A 22,730-nucleotide genomic window follows, 5' to 3' on the forward strand; every position below is an offset into this window, starting at 1 on the left:
AAGTCACTAAAGTTTTGACAAAAGAGATTATCTTTAAGTAATTTCGTATTAAAATGCCAATGCGATTTACATCTAATGTTACTCGAGCAAAGAAAATCTAGATAGACTAGATGATGATCCGAAAAACCAACCGGACAAATAAAACAATTTAACAATCTATTTCTATCCGTATCTAAAATATAAAAACGATCCAAACGAGCCCCACACACTATCCCGTCCGTCATTTTCACCCAGGTGTGCTGTATATCCTGGGGGTGTTTGGTCCTCCAAGCATCAACTAAACCCACCTCTACCATCATCTCAAGTAATCTAGAAGACGATGGAGGATGAGGTTCTTCCCCTGTTCTATCATTTAAAAAACTCGTTGTACAGTTCCAGTCTCCCCCCAACACCACACACTCATTTTGATTAGACTGCTGCAGAAAACTATGAATATCTTTAAAAATTTTAAGCCTTTGATCCCCATGATTTGGTGCATAAACATTCATAAAGCAGAAAAGGTTTTTTTTTTATTTCCACTCTAATCACCAGGACCCTTCCTGGAACTAACTCAGAATGAGAAATAACATTAATGTCCAAAGCTGGTGAGAATAAAACTGCTACACCAGCAGATAATCTTGTGCCATGAGACAAAAAATATTTCCCCTTCCAACTCAACCCCCACTCCACCTCATCTTCATGATCTGTATGTGTCTCTTGTAAAAAAACAACATCAAGTTTCTTTTGCCTAATCGTCTCCAGAACAACCATCTTTTTAAGTGGATCCCTCCCACCATTGATATTTAAAGTTCCCACCCTGATATTACTCATACAGATAGAAAAAAGAGGCAGATCAGACAGAGACAGTAGAAAGAAAATCACCCAGTGCACTTTAATCATTATCTTATCTCTGAATCTTCAGTCGCTTTGAACCTTTCGCTGTTTTTGCTGACACCTGTCTCCTGACGCTTGTCAGGTGTTTTTTTAACCGGAAACGTTTCTTTTCATCTAACATTTCAAAACCAACCACTTTCCGAACCATTAATACACTCTTGATAAATTTTTCTGCATCAGGAAAATAGTCAAGGACCTTAACTTGTTTTCCAAATGTTTCATCCAAAAATTCATTAATTTCCTCCAGAGTGTACAAATCGCCACTAGATGTTTGTGAATCCGCGATTGAGACACTGTCTGAGTCGCTGTCGTACTCCATGTCTTCTACCTGTGCAGGTGGCGCAGCAGACTGGACCCCTGCAGCGCCACCTTCAGGCAACGCTACAGCCTCTGCAGCGCCACCTTCAGGCAACGCTACAGCCTCTGCAACAACACAACCAACCATCTGATCTGTTTCTACCTCCAGATTACTCCCCTCTGAGGAGTCCTTGGGAACACCGGTTCCAGTTTTTTCAGTATCCTCCTGTACAATATGTTTATTCAAACCACTGCTTCCCTCTCCTGCATCAAAGCTAGTGGGAGGAGGAAACGCCCCGCCCTCAGCTGACGGAGGAGCCCCGACCACCCGCGACTCCTCTGCACTTCCGCTCACTTCAACCTGAGCTTCCTGATTTTTATGCGGGCAAGAAGCCCGCTTATGTCCAACATCCCCACACTCAAAGCATTTCATACTCCCAGAACTCGCATAAACCATATAAGATCCTTCTTCATATTTCACTCTGAAAGAAACTTCTAGCATCTGTGTAGCAGAGTTTAAGAACATAAAAACCTGCCTCCTGAAAGACTGAACGTGTTTCAGCTTATTATGTTTACATCCCAAACCCACAGTTTTAAAACCACTCGCCAGTTTCCCAAAGCGCTGGAGCTCCTTCTCCAACAAAACATTAGGAATGAACGGCGGCACGCCCGAGACAATAACCCGGGTGGAGGGCACCGCAAGCGGCGACACCTGCAGGTACTCCCCGCCTATTGTCACCCCGCTGACAATCAACTGGTTCACAAAGCGCTCTTCTCTTAAAAATATCACTACTCCCCTATTCATTCTGGAAGCATAAATTAAATTGCTGTGACCAACTAGATCACCAACTGTCAACAGAACCGTTTCAACTGGGATTGTCAGATCAGGTTGGACCCGAATCCCATTTCTCAAAGAGAGGGGCGGCGGCTCTGGAGACGCCATCCCCACAAACAAACAGCGCTACAAGCGCTGGAAACCAAAAACCAGAACCAGAACCCAAGACTTAGAACCAAAGCAAGTAAAGAATATTAGAAAACAACAAATACATGAAAGAAAAAAAGTCGAAAAAGAAAACGATTGAGACACTTTCACTCTCCCAAACTCACCACCCGCAGATTCACCACCACCACTCCCAGAGAGAGAGAGAGAGAGGGAGGGTAGAGCAGAGGGAGAGAGAGAGAGAGGGAGAGGGAGAGAGAGTAGAGTAGGGAGCGAGAGCGAGGGCGGGTAGAGCAGAGAGAGAGAGGGTAGAGCAGAGAGAGAGAGAGAGAGCGAGGGCGGGTAGAGCAGAGAGAGAGAGGGTAGAGCAGAGAGAGAGAGAGAGAGCGAGGGCGGGTAGAGCAGAGGGAGAGAGAGAGAGGGCGGGTAGAGCAGAGAGAGAGAGGGTAGAGCAGAGGGAGAGAGAGAGAGGGCGGGGTAGAAAGGGTGGGAGGGAATGTTCGTGTGCTTCTATTCCTGGCAATCTGCAAAAAACGCTTTTCTTTCTCCCAGTGCGCTTTAAGTTTCTAAACAAGGCAGCAGCTATGGCTATATTTTCCTATCTTTATTACACAATTTACTAACAGTTGTTAAGGAAAAATGATTATTTTTAGTGCTTAATACAGTTTTACAGTTAACAGTATACAGTTAACTTGTATACTTAGGATTGAATATTATGTTTCATAGGTTAGAAAAGGAATTATACCTCATTTTGTTCTGTTGATTTTATGTGTTATTTTTGGCAAGACTCAATCTTTTGAGGTGCTGGGTGCAGAGGAGCAAAACTGGGGTTTGTAAAGATAACCTTTCCTTGAACCAAATTACTGGATTTAAGTTTTTCCTGAGAATTTATGTAAGGAGAGATAACGGGAGAGACTTCGGATTCCACAGGTATCTGTGAAATCTTATCTCATGTTTTTCTTTACCCAAAGGACCGTAGAACCCAGGAGGCCAGGACGCAGCTGTTGGCTCTTTTGTTGAACCAGAGAGCAAATGGCCTTTGATCTTTGGCGTAAATTAGGGGGAGTTTCTAAGTTTTTCTGAGTGTCCAAGGTAGCTTCCAGTTGGTCAACCAGAGGTACGCCTTAATTGAATATATTAAAAAGGAAAGACACACCTTCAGTATAAGAGTTCGTGCACAAGAGTAATAATTTAGATAGCTGCCACTATTTTGCTTTTTTTGCATCAGCTCTCTCCAAAGACGCGTCTTTGCCTTTTCTTTGTCTTTTCTTTCTCTATTCTTTTTTCCTGTCTCAGGTAATGAATGTATATCTCTGTTCCTCTGCGGTTTTGTTGTTAATTCATACGTTGCTTTGTATGGGATTAAACTCTGTAATTCTGTGACGTCAACACGCATTGTTGTTTTCCTTGTGGCCGCACGTCGCCCGCTGAGAGGACCTGGGATCCAGAGGAAGAGAGAGCCAAACTTTTTTTCCAAAGTTAATTTATAAATTATTCTTCCTTAACAGTGCGTAACAGGATTTGTGCGTGCGTAACAGGATTTGTGCGTGCGTAAAAAGATTTGTGCGTGCGTAACAGGATTTGTGCGTGCGTAAAAAGATTTGTGCGTGCGTAACAGGATTTGTGTGTGCGTAACAGGATTTGTGTGTGCGTAAAAAGATTTGTGCGTGCGTAAAAAGATTTGTGCGTGCGTAACAGGATTTGTGTGTGCGTAAAAAGATTTGTGCGTGCGTAAAAAGATTTGTGCGTGCGTAACAGGATTTATAAACCTTAAAAATAAAATACATGTTGAAAAAGTACACACAAATCACCTGGTACGCACACACAAAACTGCAGTTACACACAAATCCGGTTACGAGTGCACAACTATTTTTGAGACTCATTTCACGCCTCGGTGGAAGCTCCAAGATTTGTGTGTAGATGGTGCGTTTACATGCTAGTAAAAGCTGGGACATCTGAGTTTTCTTCGGAACTGTTTCTTTTTTCCATAGTTCAATATGTATTTCTCTCTTTACTTGTCTCGTGGCTTAGACATATTTTTGTGAGAGAAAAATACATGTCATTACACCCACGTCTACCTTTTAATACTATAAGATTGTTTATATATGAATCCGCATTTGGGACCTATACAACTGTAATTACTTGGGTAAAAAATTCGACCACTAGGTGGTGGAAGTTTATTCCGCTCTGACTGGGAAAAGCATTCATTCAAACTGAGAGAAGAAACAAGAGAATGGCGGGTCAGCCGAGTGATCGTGTTCGTGGTCTACCTTCCGAAGTTAGTGGATGTTAAAATTTGCACGTTTTACTGACCGTTGTAATGTGTATTTTTTAGATTATTTCAGATTACGTTTAACGTTTCAAGTAGTTCGACCCAAAGTTCTCGCCCTTCTATGTTAGCAATAGCTCATGTCTACGTTAGCTAAGCTACTATTAGTCCTCGATTAGTATCGGTACAGTTTAAAACAGTATCTTCCTGGCCCATTACAGCTATGTCTACGTTTATCACCAGGCTCAGCTATTTTTATGATGCCGACAATAATGTAGGCTTAGGTGACGTCTTTTATTATTTGAAGGATTCATCCCAGTTCTCCTCACTAATTGTAGTTTTTGATTTAAATTTTTTTTTTAGTTCTGCTACAGACTTATGTTTCGTCTATCACCTATATATTTTATATCTTACTGTAATCACTTAAGATTTACTCTTCTCTACATTTCTTCCTGGAATATGATGGTCATTGCTTTCGTACCAGAAATAAATACGTAGAACATCTCTTAACAAATGTACAAATGTATTCTATGCCATACATATACATCTGCACCGTTTTGTTATATTAGTTTCATGCAGATCATCAATATTTCAAATTTTGAAAATATAACCTCATCCAACACTGAAGCACTTGTAAGCAGCTGAATATAAGTGTAGTAACTCGGCTGAATTTTTAAAATATTAATATTTCTGTTACTTCATTATGAGCAAACCACATTTCTCATTACTTCCATGTGATGACTTACGTTTTTGGACAGATAATATGTTAAGTTGTGCTTCACATTAACTAAATTGTAATTCTAGCCATCTAGTGAAATTATATTTCTATTGTCCCCAAAAAGTGCTAATAATGTCAAACTTATGATAAATTACTGTATTGACAGTTTAATGGTCAACTTTAACAAACTGTTCTTTAATTCATTTTTATCTGTTTTGAAGGACTTGCTCACGCTCATTTAAGAAAATGGAGAGAGATCAACAAGATCAGTGGGTATGTTGCTAAACAGTAATTAAACAATATGAACAATTTGAAAATAAATATTTTTCGCTTGATAGTGCCATGGTCTTATTTTTCAAGTCGCAATAATTAAGCCAATATTGTGATAAAAATAGTCTTTAGTATTTAGGAAACTTATAATGTTTTAAAACTTTAAGTGATGAAAACCATGGGTTCTCTGGCTCATTTACACACATACGCACACATAGATATATCTATATATGTATATCTACTTATCTATGTATGTTTATATATATATATGCGTGTGTGTTTGTCTTATTTTCAGTGAAATAAAAATATGTTAAGTGTCTGGTGCTATTTTGTAAATATTTTAAATTTTAATTTAACAAATATTTCTTTCCATAGGACTTGCTGAAACAGCATATCTTGCAGAGACTGCATCAACGTGTCACACAAGCACTTCAACATATTCCTCTGGATATAGACTATTTGGAATTTGTTTGTAATCAAGAAATGGTTTTTATGGACAGCCTATCCCAACATATTCAACTGTCTGAGGATGTTGTCGATAGGCTGACAGATCTTCATAATGCCATCCAACAACACAAAAGCAGACAAGAACCTCAAGAAGTTGTTAGATTTGAAAGACTAACAACAAGGGGAGGTCCAAGAATAATAATCTGCACTGAACAATTGGTTCATCTACTTGAAATTGGACTTTCTGTGAACACAATTGCAAAGTTATGGGGAGTGTCACGTTCAACTTTGTTTAGAAGGATGACAGAGAACAATTTGTCAATCAGTACTTTTTACTGCAAGTGTACTGATGCAGAACTGGATATCCTTGTTGCAGAGATCAAAAACAGAATGCCACATGCCGGATATAGATTAGTAAAAGGGACCTTGAAGGCACAAGGGCATAATGTTGGATGGGACAGAGTTAAAGCCTCTATGCACAGAGTAGACAGCTTTGGAATATTGTCTCGAATGACTCAGCTGGGATGTGTTGTCCGGAGAACATATTCAGTGCCCAGTCCAAAGTACCTAGTGCACATAGATACAAATCACAAGCTCATCAGGTGAGGTTTTTGTTTTATGCTAATTAATGACAATGTTTTAGGTTAATATAGAATAACCACACTGTGAAATGACTTATTGTAATAACAATAAGAGCATTACAATTTACTATTGTAAAGGACATAGAAATGTAATAGGTTCTCTCCGTTTTTTTCCTATAGGTAAAACATTGTATTATTTGGCGGGATTGATGGTTATTCTCGCAAGGTAAGAAGGTACTCCCAAAATTTCCAGTAATTACATGAATTTTTAATATAAAAATAACAGACCCAGACTCTATGCACAGATACGGAACCCTCTAGGGGACATGTGGCCAAATTTGTGTTTTGCGTTACCTTGTGTAACATTTAGAGCTAGGCAGCTAACTGCGGCTACAAAAGCTGCATCATAAGATTGTCCTTTAAAATGAGCTTAAGGTGTGAATGAAAAACAGGAGGTAATGCTTTTGTTTTTGTTGTATGTATATTAAGTGATTTGCATAAAACATTTGACAATTACAGCAACACAATGAGAGACAATATAATTGACTCAGAATAAATTCATTCCAAAATTATAAAATCCATTTTCTTTTTCCTAGCTTGCCATATTCATATTCAGATGAGGATGAGTTCCAACAGGAAAAAAAAACATCTAAAAATTCAGAACAACCCATTAAGTTTTTTATCCCAAAAAGAAGTTCTCGTGCAAACATACAAATACATAAAAATGTAATTTAGGCATTTGGTTTGTGCATATGAAATGCACATGCAATTGTTAGATTTCTAATAATTTTGACATGATTAAACATTTGAATAATCAGGTTAAATTAACCATAATTTAAATTAAGAAAAAAGTGTCATATTTAAAACGAATCAATTTAAAGTGCAGTTTCAAAATATCAATCAAGAAAAATAGATTTAAAAAATGTTCAAATACTCAAGAAGAGTGGAAAAAATAAATTAATACACTGCGCAATATAAAACTTAAGTGTAGCTATATTCTGTTCTAATTTATTTCACCGTCATTTTAAACTTCACTGCCTCAGCATCAGTACAAAAGTGCCAGAACATGTACAGAATCATTGATCATTGATGCACCAAACAATTTACTTCCAATGAGCAATTGAGCAGAACTTTCATATGTTAAAGCAATACTGCTGTCAGACAACAGACTCACTAGGCAGTCAAGTCAGTAGATTCAAACATTAGGATCAACTTGTTTGGAAGACGGCAACAAAAAACCCCAATCAAAATGCGCCCTGGAGGAGTGCTTTACATAATTTTGCAGAATTTTTGGCAACACAGGAAGTGGGCCTGCAAAAAAGAAACTCCCTGAGTAATTGCCGGTTACACTTGCAAAACATTTGCATTCCTTCGCAAAAGGTTTTGTGTTCTCCTGCAATATGTTCATGTGGCATAATTGAATATTGTTGGCCTTTCTTACGGTGCCCATCGTACTTTCTGTACAATGGGCAGAAAGTAACCTTTAATATAATGTTTTTGTGAGGTTACTCCATGTGTGTTAATATTGCACACATGGAATAATACAACTATTGAATTTAGTAAAAAAAATAAATAAATAACTTGCTGTGAAATATAAGTAATATATTTTTCTTTAGGATAGAAACGCATCACAAATCTATGATATAAACAAAAACTTGTTGTAAGTAGGTAGGAAAAAATACATCCAAACTATTAGGAGTATTTCTGAGTTATTATCACGGGGTAACCAGTCATCTGACATTTTTTATTGTCCATCTCTTTTGTGTTGATAGTCTGAATGGTTTAAAGGGTCGTTTTCATGTGCAGTTCCATTTCAACCTTAAACATACATAAACATGCAGTGAATAAATCGATTTTCAATCAAAGAGTTAATAATAATCACTGATGCTCTTTAAATGTGTATATATTTGAAATGTTAAATTGATATTTGTGACTATATGAAATAGACCAGCAAAGGTTGCAGTTAGCGTATTGCGAGCGAATGCAAAAAAATAAAAAATTCACATGTCCTCCGGACAGAAAACCACACAAACTTGTGAAACTTGGTTTTCAAAAGGTTCACAACTTATTTTGACTTTAACAGCACTTTCAATTTCACTGTCCAGAAGACTTTAGTTGTGGTTTATTGTGTTTCTTTTTTTCCTTCCACACATAAGTTTTTTTGTTAACATCATTGAATAGTTTAGTGTGTCATTATACTCACCAATTTTTACATTTGTTATTCTTGTTTTTACAACTGTAAATAAAACTTTTTTTTCCAAAGATTATGTACCTGGGAGCTGCAAACAATAATCGTTCTGACAACATTGGCTTTCTTCTGTAATGCTGTGGAAGAATTTGGGTATCCACTTCGGTAAAAAGCTTTTTGCAATTTGTATTAATTTTTTAGAAATTGAACAAACAACTGAGGAAGAAGAATATCTCTCTACTTGAGATATTCCTTATATTTGACCTTGTAGTTTTATAAGTCTTGCAAGCAGTAACTAATATGACTAATTTTAGGGTGCGAGCAGATCATGGTGGAGAGAATGTTGCAGTTGCACGTCTGATGTTAACTGTGCGGGGTCCAGATAATGGAAGCTTTATTGCTGGCAAAAGTGTGCACAACCAAAGGTTGGTGAACCGTTCAGAGATTTCTCACAACGGTTAACCCACAACAAGAACTTGACATCTTTAAGAGAAGTATTTGTCAAAGTCAATACAAGTAAACACCAAATGCCCTTTTTAAACAACAATTTAGATTAATAAAGAAATCGGTACTTTCATGGCTCTGTGTGAAAAAGTACTTGCCCCCTAATACCAGTAACTGTGTGGGTCACCATTGGATGCAACAACTACAATGAACCTTTGATAACTTGCATTCACTTTTTGTTTTCCAGCTGCGAAGGAATTTTGAATACCCATTTTTTCAGTATTGTTATTGAAACACACTGGAAGGATCCCAGTGTAAACTTCCTTTTTAAGTTGATGCAATAGCATATCTATAGGATTCAAGTCCGGAGTTTCACTAGGCTATCACAAAGTTTTGATGTTTTTTTTCTGCCATTCATAGGTGGACTTGATGATGCTTTTCGATCATTGCTGGAGAACCAAAGTTGATTTAAGCTTTATGTCACCAACAGATGGCCAGATGTTGCCTTTCAGTGTGTCTTGGTGGACAGCAGAAATAAATGTTCCTTTCATCAAATCAAACTACACAAATACTCTAACACCACCATTTTTTACTGTTGCTATGATCTGCTTTGTTGGTTCTTCTTATGAAATTCAGTGTTACTATGACATCGGATGAAATGGGACAGTCACACAGATGCAATCCTAGCCTATGTGTGAGGCTGTGTTCCTAGGTGAACAACCTCGTCTCAGTTGTGACTGGGGGCGCTGATCTCTGCATGATGTGGGTGCAGGGGAGAGTGCACCCACATCATGCAATTTTTTTACATATAAAATGGGATTTTTGTCTTGCATCTTTAACCAACAACTTCAGTTAAGAACTGATTTTTTTGGGGGTGTTTTTGCTTTTTAATCTTTAAATTACTTTGATATTATTTAACACTGGAGTGTAAGAACGTTATGTAAAACTACAAAATAAGAATGGGGTGAAACACTTTTTCCACAACTATGTGTGTGTATAAGTAACATTTTATGTGCTTTCACACAGGATAGAGAGGTTGTGGCGTGATCTGTGGATGGGAGTCACATGTGTTTTCTACAATGTTCTACACCAACTGGAGGAGGAAAACCTCTTGGATCTTAGCAATCCTCTGCACTTGTTTTGCTGTCATTATGTTTTCTTGCCTCGCTTGCAAGTGAATCTTGACATATTTAAACAAGGATGGGACAATCACCCAATGAGAACTGAACAAAACCTCACTCCAAATCAGTTGTGGGAACTGGGACAGATCGGACATTCAGTGGTTGACCCAGAGGTACTTGAATGTCTTTTTTTGTTATTTCAAATGAAACAACAAATGTTTTCCACCAGCTATAATGCTATGTATGTTTTGCAGATTCCCCATATAAACTGGGAGGAAAGTGGGCTTGTTCCTGATCCACATGCTGAATTGCGAGTACCAGAGTTGGACAGCCCACTTACAGAAGATCAGATGGAGCTTCTCCGTGAAAACATTGACCCCCTACAACCTTCAGAGTCTAGTGGCATGGACATTTACATGGATACTCTGCAATATTTGGAAACTTTACTTGTGACAAATTAGATGTCACTTAAATTTAAATGTTTGTAATGAACAGCATTTTCAATACCATTTATTTAAAAAATCCATCAAACATGTACAAATATACAAGCAAGTACAAGCTAGAGAAAGAACCAGCTGGCAAAAATGTTAACTTTATAAAGTTTAATGTACACCAGAAACATGAAAATTATTTTATGTTTGAATGCCAAACATTTGTGGAATATTTCAGCAAAAAAACACATGATGAACAGGGATGCCTGACAAACATTTAGTAGTTACCTCAGGAACAACTTCATGTCAAGACTGTGTTGATGGACATTATTTGTAAAAAAAAAAAAAAAAAAGCAAGGCTAATGTAACCCAAGTGAAATGTTGAGTTCCATTTTTTTGGTTCGCTACTATTGCCCTCCAAAATCTCGCGGTAGTTGATTATATAACTGCAATTCTCGCGAGATTTACTAAACAGCCAATCATTGTTGAGCGTCTGAGTCACATGTACCACCGTCAGCTCATTTGTTGGGTATATTAGCTGGAGCAAAAAGCATGGAGGATTAGAACAAGTTTGGGAGAGCAGAGCTGCAGGTCGGTTAAGCGCAACATTCTGTTTTTCTTTAATCTTGTATGATGCTGATAAAATTGTACTAACTTTAGGAGTCTCCGGTCGTAAGCTGAGGGATAAGAGAAACACAAAACCGCTTGTATGCCTTATGAACTGCGGAATTGGTGAGTCATTTTATGAAGACTTGATATCAATTCGGATGCTCTATTGCGACTCTGAACAAACAAATTGGAGAACAATGAGATGCCTTAAATATTAAAAGTATTTGCTTATCTAGATGATTTTTGCATTGTTTTTTGTATGGAGCATATTTATTGACTTTTTATGAATAAGATTTATCTAGAAAATTTGTACTTGGAAATGCATTGATTAGGATTATTCACAGTGCAATGAGTGCCGATCATATTTTTTGTGTGCACACTGGAATGTTTGATTATATTGTAACCAGAATAATTTTTCTATATTAGATGTAGTTTAGTTATTTTATTTTCTATTTTGTTAAATCTAATTTTATTTTGTTTTATTTAAAGATCTAATTTAAAAATCCTCCTTTGTTTTACTTTTTCGACACTAACCGGGCGAGAGCAGGGTTGTTCTCGCGAGGGTTTAACGTCATATGACAGCTGCACATCAGTCCTAAATTGACAGCCACTGCTTATATTGCTGCTAAATCGCACCTTGGGTAGCAGACGCTGTGGGACTTTGACGTGCAGGTAGGCTTGGGTGTTGTTCCCAAAGCGGTTTTGCTTTTGAATGTCGATTATACATCAATCGTATACCTCTGTTAAATTACAGACATATGGTCGCTCATCTGAACGCTGAAACGATCTCTGTTTGTCAAAAGAGGAACTGGTAAGTGTTGCTCGGGAGCTAGAATGCTAGCGCTAGCCTCCCAGCCTGTGATTACACACCTACATAAAAACACATTTGGATTGAAATTGCATGTAATTATGTAGGCTCAGATTCGATTATTAAGAAATGCATGTACATGTACATTGATTGTCGGGCCTGTTTTCGCAGGCCAGGTGTGTTCCAGATCCCACCCCCGCTCGGAGTAACTGAAGGATCTGGGACACATTAAGAATTGTCTGGTTTTTGTATACTGACCGGACTGGCGAGCTAACCATAGCGGATTCAGAAAGTCACCCATAATCTGAGGAAACATCTCCAAACCGGAAGGGAAATTCAACCAACCACTTCACAGCTGGAACTAAATGACTATTTTTGTTTTTTCCCTTCCGTCACCGACAGAGACTTCCTTGGTTTAAGGAACTGGACTTTAAAGCTGTGAAACAATTTGTATATATTGTAAATATAAATACACCTCATTGATTTTGCACTCTCCAGTTGTATGTGTCTTGCAATTTGCCACTACCTCCAGTAGACGAACCTGGAACCTAGTTTTTCACTTAGAGTGACGTTGATTTGGGTTTTTTAATAATCTTAAAATGTAACTCAGGTTACAATATATATATTTGAGACTGGTCCTGCTTTATTGTACAGGCCAGGTTCGATGGCGAGCTGAAGAATCAGGTCCAAGAGCCTAAAGGATTTCACCTGTGGTGTTAAGATTTGGTTTCCCCACCAGGCTGGTGGGAGGCTTCCTGCAGCCCATGAACAAAATTGTTTCCACTCTGATCTGACTTTTGTCAGCATATGAACTGTAACAGGCGCTCTAAACTCACCTGACCCTGTTGAACCGCCTCAGTTCAGTTTTCAGGAGTTTTATGAACTGAATGGTGTGGCTTGTTACTGGAACTGTGGAACTGATTTGTTTTTTTTTTGTTAATTTAATTTGTTTTCTTTGTGTACTATTTCCTTTTATTTTAATATGGCCATTTAAATGTTTTTTTTTTCCTTTCTTATTGTAATGTAAATAATTAATCACTGTGAATACAAGGCACTCACATCTGCAACTTCTAGTCTGTCTACTCCTTCCTGAGCCGTACCTAGACTTCTAAGAACTAGCCCATTGACTTTGTTGGTCATGATCTATTTTTAATTATCTAGAAATATAGTATACTGGTTACACAGATATGCTACACTAATAATAAAATTACTTTCTATTTTAACTGACTTGCCATGTCGAACTGCAATTTTTCAACAAATGAAACATCAATACATATTTATCAAATAAGACCAAAGCCTGTCTCTACTGATTTCAGACACACATTCATGTCGGCTGACAGGGCCTGGTAGGTGGTGTAGTGACTTGGTAGCCGTAATCGCTCACTACAGGTTGAAGACGTCGGCATATGGTTAGGTCCAGTTGACAGGACAACTTCAAGCTTCAGCTCTTGGCAAGGGACCTCCCAGCCAACCCAAAACCTCAGGAGCTCGCGCAGTTTGTCTGAAGACGCTATGAAAAGTATAAATTAATTTGTTTTAGATACATGTGGAATTTTCTGTATAATTGAATCATTCATAAAGTCGCGTTTGAGATATTTAGGCAAAAGTATTTTAAATATAAGCAACAGATCCATATAAATGTGATATCATTAAAAAATCAAAATCATTTGAATACCTTTTACCTTGTTAACTGATTGACCTCCTGTCAAAGCATAGACTAAGAGAAACACCATGTTTCCTGTGGCATCTATATAATGTGATTTATTCGTTGAAGGTCCTCAAAGATGTGGTGTTTTGTGAATTGCATTCCTTCTCAAATACAACTGAATCGTATTTTTGGTGCAGCATAAACACCAGACACCTTCTCATTTTACTTTAAGTCTGTTCTATAGCCACATAGTCTTTTTGTAACTGGTATACAAAACTGTTTGGAAACCTAACAAGGGCTTTGCATCCTTTTTCCACCAAATGCAAATAATTACTGTATATGAATACTGCTAATGTACCTAATTTATCTGTGCTGTGTTGTAAGACATGATTAGCAGAAATGTGCTGGTATGTAATGCACATGTCTTGTCATTTTCAAAATAACATATAAATACTGTCAAAATGCTCATGCAGACATTTTACCTTCTTCGACAAACTGACGGAATAACCCAGCCACCAGTGCAGTTTCCGCCTCCAAGTCATCGTCGCTGTCGTCACTGTCATACCTTTTTTTTAGGTGCGGCCAAACGATTGACTGCAGGACCATCTATAATTGCAGAAATAGTTTAAAATAGTAATATTCAGACCAGGTTTCAGAGTAAAAGCATATATTCAGATACATCTCTATAATGTTAAAACAGATTATACATTGACCTGGGGTGTGATTTCCACTTCACTTTCCCTCGGGAAGAGGAGGGGCACAACATCAGGTCTGGATGTAATTAGTGGCCAGATACCCGTTTCTTTAAGTCCCCTTTTCAGGTGCTTCATTTGCACACTAAGTCGAGTGATGGCCTGTAAATATTACACTTTATTAGTGGCATCAATGTTCAGAATAAATATAATTATTTCTCAAATACACTTGGACATTGTTTAACAAACCTAAATAACACATTTAACTCTTTAGGTCAAGACAAATAATTAAAAAAATCAAAAGTTAATATTTTTATTACAGCATGGGTGAGGAGCTGCTCTAAGAGGAGAAGTTTGTTTGTCTCCTTGGTTGGCACAGGAAAATACCACTCCATACACAGATTGGACAATCTTGAAGTCTCTTCCTCAGTCATCTCTTCTTTCAGCAGCTGGTAAAAAAGCATTATTAACTTAGTATTTATTAAAACATCCAAATTTAGCTGGATTTCATATTTGTGATGCATGTTAAAAATTTAGATAAGTCAATTTTGTTTACTTACGAAACCAATGATCTCTCTGTGGTCAATATCTGGGCAGTCCTCTAGGGAAAGGTATGTTGTCGCCAACTCCTTTGAACCACTTGTCAAGGCATGCACTACTGCCAAGCTGATGCCCGACAAGGCTGGACCTCCATTAATTAAAGAGTGGCCAATCAGCCGACCAGCCATGACAAACAGCTCGCTCTCAGCAAGCACTGCTGAAGTAGTTGGTACAAGGTGATCAGTTTCCCCTTCAAACATTGCAGTCACTGCAGCATTTCCTAAAAATGAAAAAAAAGAAATAAGTCTACTGTTAAATGTACCAACTGAGATGAGACCCCAAATGTATAGCTTTATTAATTAATTCTGAAGTCTATTTTGCACATACCGAAGTTCATTTTAAATCCTTGTTTCAGCTTGGAAATGGCAGACGAGATGATGTGTCTTGTCACGCCTCTACCAACTGCAGCATCACCTACAATAAAAGAGCCTGGTAAGATGAAAGAGCTGTTTTCCAGTACTGTTAAGCTGATATGAAGTAATACCTTGAATGAGACAATGAAAAGGAGCTGCCCACTGGATTATCTCACACTTGTGCTTGTAAAATGAAATGAGAGACATATCTCGCTCCTCATCAGTGTCCATCGCATCCAGAGTGAGAACAAGTGTCCTCTGGTTAACTCCTACTTGCTTCAGTTGTCTGACAAACAGCTCAACAGCCTTCTGTGGATCTCCAACTGTTTTCCATTCTGGCAAATTCATAATTAACAAAATGTTACATCTGTACACATAAATTTTGTCCTACAACATACAGCAATGTTTTTTTGTTTCTTTAAAATACAACAGATATACAGCAAACCTACCCAACAACATCCAGGATCACATAATATTTTTTTCGGACTTATTTACTATAGTATGATACCTTCAGTACTTCTAGGTTCTGCAGAATAAGAAGTTCCTGAAGTTGTTGATGATGGTCCTGGCATATCTGGGTGTATTTCCAATACTCCCTCCCTCCTGAAGGAAAAAAATGTTATTTTTGCGATAGGAAATGACATCCAGCTATATTACAGAATCAGTGATAGAAAATGTTTTCAAATATTTTATAAGGGCTAAATTTTTAAATTAACTGTAGTTGTAAAGCTCTTTTTTATATGTTGTCTGAATACTCATACCATTTTTACATTACATGCCCTATTCACATAAAAACATATCCGTCTACCTTCCTAAAGAAAAAAAAATTATACACTAATTAATACCTGTCACAGCATTCAATGGCATGATAAGGAAGCACAGACTTCAAGAAATCCCTCTGGCAGATAGGGCAGCACTGCACAGAAAAATATTTTTTCAAAATAATAAAAATTAAAAAATATATTTTTTGCAAGAATATTAGAAGTTATTTGCTTTATTTTGTAAAAATAAATTACTTCGTGTGCAACTTTTTAAACAGGATCCTACCTCTCTTTCTTCCAAATCTTCAATTGTGTCTTCTGGCTCCTCCAATGTGTCACAGTCATCCTCATCAACCTCTATAGGTTCAGTCTGATCAGTTCGATTCTGTTTAAATTGGGAAACATTAATGTATTGCCACAGGCATGTGTGTCTGTGTATATATATATATATATATATATATATATATATATATATATATATATAGAGAGAGAGAGAGAGAGAGAGAGAGAGAGAGAGAGAGAGATTAAAACCAAAGAGTTCAACATAGTAATGTTGATTGATTAAGTTATGGAGGAAATGAGGACAACTTACTTTTTTTTTTTTTCTGCAAGACCCAGCATGTAACGCCAGCATCTGAAGAGGCATTGTTATACCACAAGTGACACAGGGCACCTGAGGCATTTTGGCAAACTCCTCCGCATCAAATGGAAGTGGACTTGTCTCCAGTTCTTCCTGGAGGGGTACCAGGAAGAGGACTATTTTCCCATTATTTGAAGCAGAACGGAGCAGCTTGCCGCTGTACCCTTCAGCATCCATTGGGATTATTGACAATTTCCTTTAACCACCTCCACCTGAGATAAAATAAAGATATGCATTTATTGGTGTAACCTGAACATTTTACAAATCAAAATAAATATGAACAATCTTATTAAAGAGGAATCATTTTAACCTGATGCTTTATGGAACATCCATCTTCCCTTCAGTTGTTTAAGTTTGATAAACTCATCCTCCAACTGACTGACAATCTGTTATATATAATTGGGGCCTGCCATGCAAAGCAATGGCAGGAACCTATTACTATTGTCGGAGAGAAGCGTCTCTTTAATATTTGGGGCCTGCCATGCAAAGCAATGGCAGGAACCTATTACTATTGTCGGAGAGAAGCGTCTCTTTAATTGGGGCCTGCCATGCAAAGCAATGGCAGGAACCTATTACTATTGTCGGAGAGAAGCGTCTCTTTAATATTCTTCTTCTTTATTTTTCTTCCGTCACCGTTAATGCGGCTCATACCGCTGGGTGCACACCTACAAATGAGGTATCAAAACGTGCAGAAAATTCACGCCATTGGAGCTATTACTTTTGGTGGGATTTGGGCTTAACGTGGTGACATAATTCGCAAAAAACTACGAAAAAAACCCCATTATAAGTCAATGGGAAAAATCCTGGAAATACCCTATTTTTGAGGATTTTCTGTGTCGTCACAAATTCACCTAGAAATGCCATTCAAATTTCATTTTGTAGATACCTCTGTGATCTCTTCGAAAGTGAAGACGGCTCGTCGATACCAGTTACGGTTTGTCCACAATTTGCTTCTAAGCGACCCAAAGTTTCTCATTTTTCCGAAAATTACAGTGCTTCTCTGATTGATTAGAGTGAGAGATGAAGACAACTTTTTCAGCCCAAATCATTTTTGAAATCGCCATCACGGCCACAAATATCGCACGATTGGTATCAAAATCGGTCCTGACATTGATACGCATGTCTGCTCCGGTAAAATGTTTTCGAAATTTATCTAGACCGTACGGTTTTCTGTCACGGTGCTTCAGAGCAAAGTCATGCGACAGGATTTTCTGAGGCTCTCAGGCTCTTTCACTAACACTTCACACCTTGGTGTGAAACTTATTTAACATAGCAACGGAACTCAAGAGGCTATTGGCTGCTGATTAGGACTACAAATACGCATCGCTGTAGTTCTAACTATAGTGGAATACTCAGTTGAAACAGAGGTTTACTGAACTGGCCTTTAGAACTACGTGCTGCTATGGGCTGTATATAATGGATTTAACTCAGTAACTGTTACACATGGTATTAGTTTGGAACTTTGAAATGAAGCATACTGAAAATTTCAAAATAAAAGCCTTGAAAATTTTTACATGAGATTATTGCTGTTTTGAGCATTATATAACTGATTTAACCCAATGACTGTTATACATGGGATTAGTTTGGACCTTTGAAATGAAGTTTAACAAAAATTCCAAAATAAAAGCCTTTAATATTTTTACATCAACTACTTGCGTTTTCAGCATTATATAACTGATTTAACCCAATGACTCTTACATATGGGATTAGTTTGGCCCTTTGAAATGAAGTTTAACAAAAATTCCAAAATAAAAGCCTTTAATATTTTTACATCAACTACTTGCGTTTTCAGCATTATATAACTGATTTAACCCAATGACTCTTACACATGGGATTAGTTTGGCCCATTGAAATGAAGTTTAACAAAAATTTCAAAATCAAAGCCTTGAATATTTTTACATCATGTAATTGCTCTTTTTGGCTTTATTTGACCTTTTCATCCAAAGCACTGTAACACATGGGATTAGTTTGGAACTTTAAAATTAAGCATACTGAAAATTTCAAAATAAAAGCCTTGAATATTTTTACATGACGTAATTGCTCTTTTTGGCTTTATTTGACTTTTTCATCCAAAGCACTGTTACACATGGTATTAGTTTGGCCCTTTGAAATGAAGCATACTGAACATTTCAAAATAAAAGCCTTGAATATTTTTACATCAACTACTTGCGTTTTCAGCATTATATAACTGATTTAACCCAATGACTATTACACATGGGATTAAAATAGACTGTTTTGCATGAGCAGCAGATAGATCCTCTATTGCACATGTGTCAAACTCAAGGCCCGCGGGCCACATGTGGCCCGCTACGTCATTTTATGTGGCCCTCTCCCCCCTACCACCGTTTTACAGCCCCATTGATTGACTTAAAATAGGTTTTGAGCACGAATTGACTACAAACTACATATCCCATAATGCCTTCCGATTCTTACCAACCAACATTACGGCTTCTCGCCACTAGAGTGCAGCAGAGTCACCTCAAGCTGATTATTAATTTTCCCAGCGAATAAAACTGAAACATCGACAAGCTAACAAGCTAAAGAGTGAAGTCCCGTGATGTTTCAATCGAGGACTTTTACCGTCTACTGCCCCCTGATTTGATGCCACAGCTTCGACTCCATGCAGCTCGTGTTTTGTCCACGTTTGGAAGCACCTATCTGTGCGAAGAGATGTTTTCAATAATGACTTTAAACAAGACCAAGCACAGATCGCGCATTACTGACGATAACCTACACGCCGTTTTGCGGATTGCCACAGAATAGAACTAAAACCAGACATCGACGAACTGACCAGGGGAAAACGGTGCCTGACATCCGGCCAGAAAACATTGGTAAGCACAAACAAACTACATTTAAATAGAATGAATGTAAAACCAAAACTCAGTATACTGGAATATGCATATAGTTTATTGATTTTGCTTGTGTTTAGTTTATTTACAGAACACAACACAATGAGGATGTGTGTGAGTTGGTGACAGGGTGAAGAGGGATCAGCGTTGTGTTCAAGGACAGTTCGTTGCGTAATAAATAACGAAAAAGTTTTGTGAATGAAGTTGAGAGTTAATATCAAAACTTGTTTTTTATTATTTGTCTGCTTATCTTCAAAGCAGACAAAGAATAATTTTCCCAGCGAATAAAACTGAAACATCGACAAGCTAACGAGCTAAACAGCAAAGTTTAGCTGAGCAGTTTAAAAATACTGAGCATATTTTTAAACTGCTCAGTTTAAAAATACTGTAATTTTTAAACTGAGCAGTAATTTTACATCCATGCAAACTCAAATGTAATATTTAAAACTTGAATACATAAAATCAGTTATTTAACAATATGAGGTGTTGTTTAAAAATAAAAAAGATAGCAATTTCTTTTTATTGCAGAGACATTAGATTCTTAAATTTATGGTATTCTTTAAATGTTGTAATTTTGGTTCATTGTAAACTTTACCTGTAAAAAGTTTGTAGAAATCTTTAACATAAGGTCAATATATATTTTTAAACTGTAATATGTTGTGTGTGTGTGCGTTATTGAAAATTTATATTTGTGACAATCATTAGGCAAATGCTAATGAACTGCCTTCCTGCAGTTTATGAGCATTGAACTGTTACTAAACAGTTCAATGCAAGGTTCATTAGCGTTAGCATTTTAGCTTCAATAAGCTATTAGCTATTTTTTACTTTTTAGCAATGTTTAGTATACTGAATGGAGTAAATCAATTATAGAAAATATCCTAGTGATTTCCCACATACTGATGAAAGCAATGACGCTAACATTAGCGTTTCTGCTGATTTTAGCTGATATACTTACTTTATAATACTGAATGGTGCACGTCCGCCTCGCTTAACGTTCTTGCGATTCTCCGCGTGCCACTGGTTACGTTGCGGCGTTCTTTAGCGTCGATGCCGATTTGTGGCGTGACGACGCCGGGCCCAGACCGACGGGCGCGCCTTGGCAGGCCCCGGCTAAATTTCTTCCGAAATTTTCTAGTTGGGGCCTGCCCATAGCAATGCATAAGGAGAGCAGTACTGACTTGCGAAGCAAGTCAGTACTGCCTCCATGCATTGCATGGCAGGCACCTATTATTCTACACCCAATAGAATGTCTCTTTATTGGGGCCTGCCCATAGCAATGCATAAGGAGAGCAGTACTGACTTGCGAAGCAAGTCAGTACTGCCTCCATGCATTGCATGGCAGGCACCTATTATTCTACACCCAATAGAATGTCTCTTTATTGGGGCCTGCCCATAGCAATGCATAGGGATGTAATCCCTATGCATTGCATGGCAGGCACCTATTGTTCTACACCTCAAAATAACTGCCGCTTCCTACTACCTTTAATGCGGCTCGTACCGCTGCATGCCCCCTCACAATATATATATCAAAACGTGAGGCTCAATCCCGTGAGGGGAGCTATTACTTTTGTTGGCATTTCGAGTAACTGTGGCGACATAATTAACAAAAAATGAGCCAAATTTAACTCAAAACAAAAGTCTAACTGACACAAAACAGTGTCAGTTAGACTCAAAATAGACATAGAATTTAGTCTGCCTCTCTGAACTGCTCTTTAGAACTACAATGACTGAAGGTTAGAACTACAACATGGCGGACACTGAGTGCCTACAAAAGAGGTCTGAGCTGAATGTCAGAACTACAAACATGGAGGAACTGTCAGTTACTACAGAGGAGGACTGAGCTGGCCTTTAGAACTACTTGTGTTTTGGGCTTTGTATAACTGATTTTACCCAACCATTGTTACACATGATATTAGTTTAGCTCTTTGAAATGAAGCATACTGAAAATTTCAAAATAAAAGCCTTGAATATTTTTACATCAGATAATTGCTCTTTTTGGCTTTATGTGACTTTTTTATCCAAAGCACTGTTACACATGGGATTAGTGTGGCAATTTAAAATTAAGCTTAACAAAAATTTCAAAATAAAAGCCTTGACAATTTTTACATCAGATAATTGCTCTTTTGAGCACTATATAACTGATTTAACCCAGCAATTGTTACACATGGGATTAGTTTGGCACTTTGAAATGAAGCTTAACAAAAATTTCAAAATAAAAGCCTTGAGAAATTTTACATTACGTAATTGCTCTTGAGCATTATATAACTGAGTTAACCCAATGACTATTAGACATGGGATTAGTTTGGACCTTTGAAATTAAGCTTAACAAAAATTTCAAAATAAAAGCCTCAACATGCCCCTGCGGTTAGTGCACCGCCGCAGGCGGTGCAATAATATTATTCTGCATTATCTTTTTCTCTGAGGTTAGGGAACTGCCTTGCGCAGCAAGGCAGTTCATTAGCATTAGCATTTTAGCTTTAATAAGCTATTAGCTATTTATTTTACTTTTTAGCCATGTTTAGTATACTGAATGGAGTAAGTCCATTATAGAAAACATCCTAGTGATGTCCCACATGCTACTGACAGCAATCACGCTAACATTAGCATTTTTGTTAATTTTAGCTGATACACTTACTTTATCATACTGAATGGTGCAAGTCCATGTTAGTAAACATTCTTGTCAATCTCCACATGCTATTGATTACGTTGCAGCTTTCTTTACCATTGATGCTAATTTCTAGCATCAGAACGCTGGGTCCAAACCGATGGGCACACTTTGGCAGGCCCCGGTTAAATTTCTTCAGGAATTTTCTAGTTATATATTACTTCTTCCGTTACCGTTAATGCGGCTCGTACCGCTGCGAGCCCACCCACAAAAGTGGTATCAAAACGTGCGGCTTATTCCAGGCATTGGAGCTATTATTTTTATAAGGAATCGGACTTACGTTGGCGACGTAAAAAGCGAAAAACGAGCCAAATTTCCAACTGCCGAAACGCAGAGCCTAACTGACACCAACTGCCGCTTTTTTAGAGTGAGAAATGAAGAGAATTTTTGACCCCAAAATAATTTTGAAATCGCCCTCATGCCCACAAATATTGCCCAATTGGTATCAAACTCGGTCATGACATCGATACGCCTGCCTGCTCCGGTAAAATGTTTTCGAAATTTCTCTAGGGCTTACGGTTTTCTG

At 37.6% G+C, this 22,730-nt stretch overlaps 1 protein-coding gene and 5 long non-coding RNA genes across 9 annotated transcripts in view; 3 read left to right on the forward strand and 3 right to left on the reverse strand.

The window, feature by feature from the left end:
• Positions 1–22,730, reverse strand: part of drosha (drosha ribonuclease III) — a 533,117-nt gene that overhangs the window by 325,468 nt on the left and 184,919 nt on the right. The gene's annotated exons all lie outside the window — the stretch shown is intronic.
• LOC116711486 (uncharacterized) lies at positions 2,564–22,589 on the forward strand. Its single transcript, XR_004337246.1, has 3 exons — positions 2,564–2,612; positions 9,383–9,389; positions 22,577–22,589. It is a non-coding gene; the product is annotated as an uncharacterized LOC116711486 (long non-coding RNA).
• Positions 10,929–13,199, forward strand: LOC116711483 (uncharacterized). Its single transcript, XR_004337243.1, has 3 exons — positions 10,929–11,170; positions 11,240–11,311; positions 12,651–13,199. It is a non-coding gene; the product is annotated as an uncharacterized LOC116711483 (long non-coding RNA).
• LOC116711475 (uncharacterized) lies at positions 11,786–12,489 on the forward strand. Its single transcript, XR_004337234.1, has 3 exons — positions 11,786–11,860; positions 11,943–11,999; positions 12,168–12,489. It is a non-coding gene; the product is annotated as an uncharacterized LOC116711475 (long non-coding RNA).
• LOC116711479 (uncharacterized) lies at positions 13,198–14,676 on the reverse strand. The gene is made up of 4 exons (XR_004337237.1): positions 14,657–14,676; positions 14,358–14,498; positions 14,127–14,250; positions 13,198–13,506 (listed from the first exon to the last, which is right to left on the reverse strand). It is a non-coding gene; the product is annotated as an uncharacterized LOC116711479 (long non-coding RNA).
• Positions 15,475–22,730, reverse strand: part of LOC116711480 (uncharacterized) — a 58,006-nt gene continuing 50,750 nt past the window's right edge. For 2 of the 3 annotated variants that reach the window (XR_004337240.1, XR_004337238.1), the window contains 6 exons: positions 17,001–17,076; positions 16,643–16,902; positions 16,337–16,435; positions 16,135–16,205; positions 15,798–15,892; positions 15,475–15,624 (listed from right to left, as the gene is read on the reverse strand). This is a non-coding gene — a long non-coding RNA (uncharacterized LOC116711480). The remainder of the gene's footprint in view (positions 15,625–15,797; positions 15,893–16,134; positions 16,206–16,336; positions 16,436–16,642; positions 16,903–17,000; positions 17,077–22,730) is intronic. The other variant, XR_004337239.1, reaches the window with a different exon arrangement.

The sequence above is a fragment of the Xiphophorus hellerii genome, chromosome 21 (genome assembly GCF_003331165.1).
Source record: "Xiphophorus hellerii strain 12219 chromosome 21, Xiphophorus_hellerii-4.1, whole genome shotgun sequence".
Lineage (NCBI taxonomy): Eukaryota > Metazoa > Chordata > Actinopteri > Cyprinodontiformes > Poeciliidae > Xiphophorus > Xiphophorus hellerii.